Raw genomic sequence first — 10935 nt, 5'->3', positions numbered from 1 at the left:
GGGCCACTGCAGCTACTATTGGTTCATGAATGAGGACCACTGCAGCTACTATTAGCTCATGAATGAGGGCCACTGCAGCTACTATTGGCTCGTGAATGAGGGACACTACAGCTACTAATAGTTCATGAATGAGGGCCACTGCAGCTACTATTGGTTCATGAATGAGGGCCACTGCAGCTACTTTTGGTTCATCAGTGAGGGCCACTGCAGCTACTGTTGGCTCGTGAATGATGACCACTGCAGCTACTATTGGTTCATGAATGATGACCACTGCAGCTACTATTAGCTCATGAATGAGGGCCACTGCAGCTACTATTGGCTCGTGAATGAGGGACACTACAGCTACTAATAGTTCATGAATGAGGGCCACTGCAGCTACTATTGGTTCATGAATGAGGACCACTGCAGCTACTATTAGCTCATGAATGAGGGCCACTGCAGCTACTATTGGCTCGTGAATGAGGGACACTACAGCTACTATTGGTTCATGAATGAGGGCCTCTGCAGCTACTATTTGTTCATGAATGAGGCCACTGCAGCTACTATTGGTTCATGAATGAGGGCCACTGCAGCTACTATTGGCTCATGAATGAGGGCCACTGCAGCTACTATTGGTTCATGAATGATGACCACTGCAGCTACTATTGGCTTGTGAATGAGGGCCTCTGCAGCTACTATTGGTTCATGAATGAGGCCACTGCAGCTACTATTGGTTCATGAATGAGGGCCACTGCAGCTACTATTGGCTCATGAATGAGGGCCTCTGCAGCTACTATTGGCTCATGAATGAGGACCACTGCAGCTACTATTGGTTCATGAATGAGGGCCACTGCAGCTACTATTGGATCATGAATGAGGGCCACTGCAGCTACTATTGACTCATGAATGAGGACCACTGCAGCCACTATTGGCTCATGAATGAGGCCACTGTAGCTACTATTGGTTCATGAATGAGGATCACTGCAGCTACTATTAGTTCATGAATGAGGGCCTCTGCAGCTATATTGGTTCATGAATGAGGGCCACTGCAGCTACTATTGGCTCCTGAATGAGGGCCACTGCAGCTACTATTGGCTCATGAATGAGGGCCACTGCAGCTACTATTAGTTCATGAATGAGGGCCTCTGCAGCTACTATTGGCTCATGAATGATGACCACTGCAGCTACTATTGGCTCATGAATGATGACCACTGCAGCTACTATTGGATCATGAATGAGGACCACTGCAGCTACTATTGGTTCATGAATGATGACCACTGCAGCTACTATTGGTTCATGAATGATGACCACTGCAGCTACTATTGGTTCATGAATGATGACCACTGCAGCTATTATTGGTTCATGAATGATGACCACTGCAGCTACTATTGGTTCATGAATGATGACCACTGCAGCTACTATTGGTTCATGAATGAGGGCCACTGCAGCTACTATTGGCTCATGAATGAGGACCACTGCAGCTACTATTGGCTCATGAATGAGGACCACTGCAGCTACTATTGGTTCATGAATGAGGGCCACTGCAGCTACTATTGGCTCATGAATGAGGACCACTGCAGCTACTATTGGCTCATGAAAGAGGACAACTGCAGCTACTATTGGCTCATGAATGAGGACCACTGCAGCTACTATTGGTTCATGAATGAGGGCCACTGCAGCTACTATTGGCTCATGAATGAGGACCACTGCAGCTACTATTGGCTCATGAAAGAGGACAACTGCAGCTACTATTGGCTCATGAATGAGGACCACTGCAGCTACTATTGGCTCATGAATGAGGGCCACTGCAGCTACTATTAGTTCATGAATGAGGGCCACTGCAGCTACTATTGGTTTATGAATGAGGGCCACTGCAGCTACTATTAGTTCATGAATGAGGGCCACTGCAGCTACTATTGGTTCATGAATGAGGGCCACTGCAGCTACTATTAGTTCATGAATGAGGGCCACTGCAGCTACTATTGGTTCATGAATGAGGGCCTTTGCAGCTACTATTGGCTCATGAATGAGGACCACTGCAGCTACTATTGGTTCATGAATGAGGACCACTGCAGCTACTATTGGCTCATGAATGAGGACCACTGCAGCTACTATTGGCTCATGAATGAGGACCACTGCAGCTACTATTGGTTCATGAATGAGGACCACTGCAGCTACTATTGGCGCATGAATGATGTCGGCTTCAGCTACTATTGGTTCATGAATGATGACCCCTGCAGCTACTATTGACTCATGAATGATGACCGCTGCAGCTACTATTGGTTCATGAATGATGACCGCTGCAGCTACTATTGGTTCATGAATGAGGACCACTGCAGCTACTATTGGCTCATGAATGATGTCGGCTGCAGCTACTATTGGTTCATGAATGATGACCCCTGCAGCTACTATTGACTCATGAATGATGACCGCTGCACCTACTATTGGTTCATGAATGATGACCGCTGCAGCTACTATTGACTCATGAATGATGACCGCTGCAGCTACTATTGGTTCATGAATCATGACCAGCTGCAGCTACTATTGGCTCATGAATGAGGAACACTGCAGCTACTATTGGCCCATGAATGATGACCCCTGCAGCTACTATTGACTCATGAATGAGGACCACTGCAGCTAAAATTGGCTCATGAATGAGGGCCACTGCAGCTACTATTGGTTCATGAATGAGGGCCACTGCAGCTACTATTGGCTCATGAATGAGGGCCACTGCAGCTAATATTGGTTTATGAATGAGGGCCACTGCAGCTACTATTGGTTCATGAATGAGGGCCACTGCAGCTACTATTGGCTCATGAATGAGGGCCACTGCAGCTACTATTGGTTCATGAATGAGGATGACTGCAGCTACTATTGGCTCATGAATCAGGGCCACTGCAGCTACTATTGGTTCATGAATGAGGACCACTGCAGCTACTATTGGCTCATGAATGAGGGCCACTGCAGCTACTATTGGCAAATGAATGAGGGCCACTGAAGCTACTATTGGTTCATGAATGAGGGCCACTGCAGCTACTATTGGTTCATGAATGAGGGCCACTTCAGTTACTCTGTGGCTCATGAATGAGGGCCACTGCAGCTACTATTGGCTCATGAATGAGGGCCACTGCAGCTACTATTGGTTCATGAATGATGACCACTGCAGCTACTATTGGCTCATGAATGAGGACCACTGCAGCTACTATTGTCTCATGAATGAGGACCACTGCAGCTACTATTGGTTCATGAATGAGGACCAATGCAGCTACTATTGGCTCATGAATGAGGGCCACTGCAGCTACTATTGGCTCATGAATGAGGACCACTGCAACTACTAATGGTTCATGATCAGGACCACTGCAGCTACTATTGGCTCATTAATGAGGCCACTGCAGCTACTATTGGCTCATGAATGATGACCCCTGCAGCTACTATTGACTCATGAATGATGACCACTGCAGCTACTATTGGTTCATGAATGATGACCGCTGCAGCTACTCTTGGCTCATGAATGATGTCGGCTGCAGCTACTATTGGTTCATGAATGATGACCCCTGCAGCTACTATTGACTCATGAATGATGACCGCTGCAGCTACTATTGGTTCATGAATGATGACCGCTGCAGATACTATTGGCTCATGAATGATGACCGCTGCACCTACTATTGGTTCATGAATGATGACCCCTGCAGCTACTATTGACTCATGAATGATGACCGCTGCAGCTACTATTGGTTCATGAATGATGACCACTGCAGCTACTATTGACTCATGAATGATGACCGCTGCAGCTACTATTGGTTCATGAATGATGACCGCTGCAGATACTATTGGCTCATGAATGATGACCGCTGCACCTACTATTGGTTCATGAATGATGACCCCTGCAGCTACTATTGACTCATGAATGATGACCCCTGCAGTTACTATTGGCTCATGAATGAGGACCACTGCAGCTACTATTGGCCCATGAATGATGACCCCTGCAGCTACTATTGACTCATGAATGAGGGCCACTGCAGCTACAATTGGCTCATGAATGAGGGCCACTGCAGCTACTATTGGTTCATGAATGAGGGCCACTGCAGCTACTATTGGCTTATGAATGAGGGCCACTGCAGCTAATATTGGTTTATGAATGAGGGCCACTGCAGCTACTATTGGTTCACGAATGAGGGCCACTGCAGCTACTATTGGTTCATGAATGATGACCACTGCAGCTACTATTGGTTCATGAATGAGGGCCACTGCAGCTACTATTGGTTCATGAATGAGGACCACTGCAGCTACTATTGGTTCATGAATGAGGGCCACTGCAGCTACTATTGGTTCAAGAATGAGGACCACTGCAGCTACTATTGGCCCATGAATGAGGGCCACTGCAGCTACTATTGGCTCATGAATGATGACACCTGCAGCTACTATTGACTCATGAATGATGACCGCTGCAGCTACTATTGGCTCATGAATGATGTCGGCTGCAGCTACTATTGGCTCATGAATGATGACCGCTGCACCTACTATTGGTTCATGAATGATGACCCCTGCAGCTACTATTGACTCATGAATGATGACCGCTGCAGCTACTATTGGTTCATGAATGATGACCACTGAAGCTACTATTGGATCATGAATGAGGACCACTGCAGCTACTATTGGCCCATGAATAATGACCCCTGCAGCTACTATTGACTCATGAATGATGACCGCTGCAGCTACTATTGGCCCATGAATGATGACCCCTGCAGCTACTATTGACTCATGAATGATGACCGCTGCAGCTACTATTGGTTCATGAATGATGACCGCTGCAGCTACTATTGGCTCATGAATGATGTCGGCCGCAGCTACTATTGACTCATGAATGAGGGCCACTGCAGCTACTATTAGTTCATGAATGAGGACCACTGCAGCTACTATTGGTTCATGAATGAGGACCACTGCAGCTACTATTGGCTCATGAATGAGGGTCTCTGCAGCTACTTTTGGCTCATGAATGAGGACCACTGCAGCTACTATTGGCTCATGAATGAGGGCCTCTGCAGCTACTATTGGCTCACCAATGAGGACCACTGCAGCTACTATTGGCTCATGAATGAGGACCACTGCAGCTACTATTGGTTCATGAATGAGGGCCACTGCAGCTACTATTGGTTCATGAATGAGGACCACTGCAGCTACTATTAGTTCATGAATGAGGGCCACTGCATCTACTATTGGTTCATGAATGAGGGCCTCTACAGCTATTATTGACTCATGAATGAGGACCACTGCAGCTACTATTGGTTCATGAGAGGACCACTGCAGCTACTATTGGCTCATGAATGAGGACCACTGCAGCTACTATTGGCTCATGAATGAGGACCACTGCAGCTACTATTGGTTCATGAATGAGGACCACTGCAGCTACTATTGGTTCATGAATGAGGACCACTGCAGCTACTATTGGTTCATGAATGAGGACCACTGCAGCTACTACTGGCTCATGAATGAGGACCACTGCAGCTACTATTGGCTCATGAATGAGGACCACTGCAGCTACTATTGGTTCATGAATGAGGACCACTGCAGCTACTATTGGTTCATGAATGAGGACCACTGCAGCTACTATTGGTTCATGAATGAGGACCACTGCAGCTACTATTGGCTCATGAATGAGGGCCACTGCAGCTACTTTTGGCTCGTGAATGAGGGCCACTGCAGCTACTATTGGCTCATGAATGAGGCCACTGCAGCTACTATTGGCTCATGAATGAGGGCCACTGCAGCTACTATTGGTTCATCAGTGAGGGCCACTACAGCTACTAAAAGTTCATGAATGAGGGCCACTGCAGCTACTATTGGTTCATGAATGAGGGCCACTGCATCTACTATTGGCTCGTGAATGAGGGCCACTGCAGCTACTATTAGTTCATGAATGAGGACCACTGCAGCTACTATTGGCTCATGAATGAGGCCACTGCAGCTACTATTGGCTCATGAATGAGGGCCACTGCAGCTACTATTGGTTCATCAGTGAGGGCCACTACAGCTACTAAAAGTTCATGAATGAGGGCCACTGCAGCTACTATTAGTTCATGAATGAGGGCCACTGCAGCTACTATTGGCTCATGAATGAGGCCACTGCAGCTACTATTGGCTCATGAATGAGGGCCACTGCAGCTACTATTGGTTCATCAGTGAGGGCCACTACAGCTACTAAAAGTTCATGAATGAGGGCCACTGCAGCTACTATTGGTTCATGAATGAGGGCCACTGCATCTACTATTGGCTCGTGAATGAGTGCCTCTGCAGCTACTATTGGCTCATGAATGAGGACCAGTGCAGCTACTATTGGTTCATAAAGGAGGACCACTGCAGCTACTATTGGCTCATGAATGAGGGCCACTGCAGCTACTTTTGGCTCGTGAATGAGGGACACTACAGCTACTAAAAGTTCATGAATGAGGGCCACTGCAGCTACTATTGGTTCATGAATGAGGGCCACTGCAGCTATTATTGGCTCATGAATGAGGACCACTGCAGCTACTATTGGCTCATGAATGAGGACCACTGCAGCTACTATTGGCTCATGAATGAGAACCACTGCAGCTACTATTGGTTTTTAAATGAGGACCACTGCAGCTACTATTGGCTCATGAATGAGGACCACTGCAGCTACTATTGGTTCATGAATGAGGACCCCTGCAGCTACTATTTCTTTCTTGAATGGAGACCAATGCAGCTACTATTGGTTTAGGAATGAGGACCACTGCAGCTACTAGTGGCTCATGAATGAGGGCCACTGCAGCTACTAATGATCTATGAATGAGGATCACTGCAGCTACTAATCATCTATGAATGAGGACCACTGCAGCTACTATTGGCTCATGAATGAGGACCACTACAGCTACTATTGGTTCATGAATGAGGGCCACTGCAGCTTCTATTGGTTCATGTATGAGGGACACTGCAGCTACTATTGGTTTATGAATGAGGACCGCTGCAGCTACTATTGGTTCATGAATGAGGATCACTGCAGCTACTATTGGTTTATGAATGAGGGCCACTGCAGCTACTATTGGATCATGAATGAGGATCACTGCAGCTACTATTGGTTCATGAATGATGACCACTGCAGCTACTATTGGTTCATGAATGAGGACCACTGCAGCTACTATTAGTTCATGAATGAGGGCCTCTGCAGCTACTATTGGCTCATGAATGAAGACCACTGCAGCTACTATTGGCTCATGAATGAGAGCCACTGCAGCGACTCTTGGCTCATGAATGAGGGCCACTGCAGCTACTATTGGTTCATGAATGAGGGCCACTGCAGCTACTATTGGCTCGTGAATGAGGGCCACTGCAGCTACTATTAGTTCATGAATGAGGGCCTCTGCAGCTACTATTGGCTCATGAATGAGGACCACTGCAGCTACTATTGTCTCATGAATGAGGACCACTGCAGCTGCTATTGGTTCATAAATGAGGACCACTGCAGCTACTATTGGCTCATGAATGAGGACCACTGCAGCTACTATTGGTTCATGAATGAGGACCACTGCAGCTACTAATGATCTATGAATGAGGACCACTGCAGCTACTATTGGTTCATGAATGAGGGACACTGCAGCAACTATTGGTTTATGAATGATGACCGCTGCAGCTACTATTGGTTCATGAATGAGAGCCACTGCAGCGACTGTTGGCTCATGAATGAGGGCCACTGCAGCTACTAATGATCTATGAATGAAGACCACTGCAGCTACTATTGGCTCATGAATTAGGGCCACTGCAGCTACTATTGGTTCATGAATGAGGGCCACTGCAGCTACTATTAGCTCATGAATGACGGCCACTGCAGCTACTATCGGTTCCTGAATGATGACCACTGCAGCTACTATTGTCTCCTGAATGAGGACCACTGCAGCTGCTATTAGCTCGTGAATGAGGAACACTGCAGCTACTATTGTCTCCTGAATGAGGACCACTGCAGCTGCTATTAGCTCATGATTGAGGAACAATGCAGCTACTATTGGCTCATGAATGAGGGCCACTGCAGCTACTATTAGCTCATGACTGAGGAACACTGCAGCTACTATTGTCTCCTGAATGAGGACCACTGCAGCTGCTATTAGCTCATGATTGAGGAACAATGCAGCTACTATTGGCTCATGAATGAGGCCACTGCAGCTACTATTGGCTCATGAATGAGGAACACTGCCGCTACTTTTGGCTCGTGAATGAGGACCACTGCAGCTACTATTGGCTCGTGAATGAGGGCCTCTGTAGCTACTATTGGCTCATGAATGAGGACCACTGCAGCTACTATTGGTTCATGAATGAGGACCACTGCAGCTACTATTGGTTCATGAATGAGGAACACTGCAGCTACTATTGGTTCATGAATGAGGGCCACTGCAGCTACTATTGGCTCATGAATGAGGACCACTGCAGCTACTATTGGTTCATGAATGAGGACCACTGCAGCTACTATTGGTTTCATGAATGGAGACCACTGCAGCTACTAGTGGCTCATGAATGAGGATCACTGCAGCTACTATTGGTTCATGAATGATGACCACTGCAGCTACTATTGGCTCATGAATGAGGACCACTGCAGCTACTATTGGTTCATGAATGAGGACCACTGCAGCTACTATTGGTTCATGAATGATGACCACTGCAGCTACTATTGGCTCATGAATGAGGACCACTGCAGCTACTATTGGCTCATGAATGAGGACCACTGCAGCTACTATTGGTTCATGAATGATGACCACTGCAGCTACTATTGGCTCATGAATGAGGACCACTGCAGCTACTATTGGTTCATGAATGAGGACCACTGCAGCTACTATTGGCTCATCAATGAGGAACACTGCAGCTACTATTGGTTCATGAATGAGGGCCACTGCAGCTACTATTGGCTCATGAATGAGGACCACTGCAGCTACTATTGGTTCATGAATGAGGACCACTGCAGCTACTATTGGTTTCATGAATGGAGACCACTGCAGCTACTAGTGGCTCATGAATGAGGATCACTGCAGCTACTAATGATCTATGAATGAGGATCACTGCAGCTACTATTGGTTCATGAATGAGGGCCACTGCAGCTTCTATTGGTTCATGAATGAGGGACACTGCAGCTACTATTGGTTTATGAATGATGACCACTGCAGCTACTATTGGTTCATGAATGAGGGCCACTGCAGCTACTATTGGTTCATGGATGATGACTGCTGCAGCTAATATTGGTCTATGAATGATGACCACTGCAGCTACTATTAGCTCATGAATGAGAGCCACTGCAGCGACTCTTGGCTCATGAATGAGGGCCACTGCAGCTATTAATGATCTATGAATGAGGACCACTGGAGCTACTATTGGTTCATGAATGAGGGCCACTGCAGCTACTATTGGCTCATGAATGAGGGCCACTGCAGCTACTATTGGCTCATTAATGAGGGCCACTGCATCTACTATTGGCTCATGAATGAGGACCACTGCAGCTACTATTGGTTCATGAATGATGACCACTGCAGCTACTATTGGTTCATGAATGATGACCACTGCAGCTATTATTGGTTCATGAATGATGACCACTGCAGCTACTATTGGTTCATGAATGATGACCACTGCAGCTACTATTGGTTCATGAATGAGGGCCACTGCAGCTACTATTGGCTCATGAATGAGGACCACTGCAGCTACTATTGGCTCATGAATGAGGACCACTGCAGCTACTATTGGTTCATGAATGAGGGCCACTGCAGCTACTATTGGCTCATGAATGAGGACCACTGCAGCTACTATTGGCTCATGAAAGAGGACAACTGCAGCTACTATTGGCTCATGAATGAGGACCACTGCAGCTACTATTGGTTCATGAATGAGGGCCACTGCAGCTACTATTAGTTCATGAATGAGGGCCACTGCAGCTACTATTGGTTTATGAATGAGGGCCACTGCAGCTACTATTAGTTCATGAATGAGGGCCACTGCAGCTACTATTGGTTCATGAATGAGGGCCACTGCAGCTACTATTAGTTCATGAATGAGGGCCACTGCAGCTACTATTGGTTCATGAATGAGGGCCTTTGCAGCTACTATTGGCTCATGAATGAGGACCACTGCAGCTACTATTGGTTCATGAATGAGGACCACTGCAGCTACTATTGGCTCATGAATGAGGACCACTGCAGCTACTATTGGCTCATGAATGAGGACCACTGCAGCTACTATTGGTTCATGAATGAGGACCACTGCAGCTACTATTGGCTCATGAATGATGTCGGCTTCAGCTACTATTGGTTCATGAATGATGACCCCTGCAGCTACTATTGACTCATGAATGATGACCGCTGCAGCTACTATTGGTTCATGAATGATGACCGCTGCAGCTACTATTGGTTCATGAATGAGGACCACTGCAGCTACTATTGGCTCATGAATGATGTCGGCTGCAGCTACTATTGGTTCATGAATGATGACCCCTGCAGCTACTATTGACTCATGAATGATGACCGCTGCACCTACTATTGGTTCATGAATGATGACCGCTGCAGCTACTATTGACTCATGAATGATGACCGCTGCAGCTACTATTGGTTCATGAATCATGACCAGCTGCAGCTACTATTGGCTCATGAATGAGGAACACTGCAGCTACTATTGGCCCATGAATGATGACCCCTGCAGCTACTATTGACTCATGAATGAGGACCACTGCAGCTAAAATTGGCTCATGAATGAGGGCCACTGCAGCTACTATTGGTTCATGAATGAGGGCCACTGCAGCTACTATTGGCTCATGAATGAGGGCCACTGCAGCTAATATTGGTTTATGAATGAGGGCCACTGCAGCTACTATTGGTTCATGAATGAGGGCCACTGCAGCTACTATTGGCTCATGAATGAGGGCCACTGCAGCTACTATTGGTTCATGAATGAGGATGACTGCAGCTACTA

This window comes from Phyllobates terribilis, unplaced genomic scaffold (assembly GCF_046119375.1).
Source record: "Phyllobates terribilis strain yellow unplaced genomic scaffold, ASM4611937v1 Scaffold_1__5_contigs__length_1240528914, whole genome shotgun sequence".
In the NCBI taxonomy this organism is placed as follows: Eukaryota; Metazoa; Chordata; class Amphibia; order Anura; family Dendrobatidae; genus Phyllobates; species Phyllobates terribilis.
The sequence above is the reverse complement of the archived record's forward strand: the minus strand, read 5'-3'. Positions refer to the sequence as shown.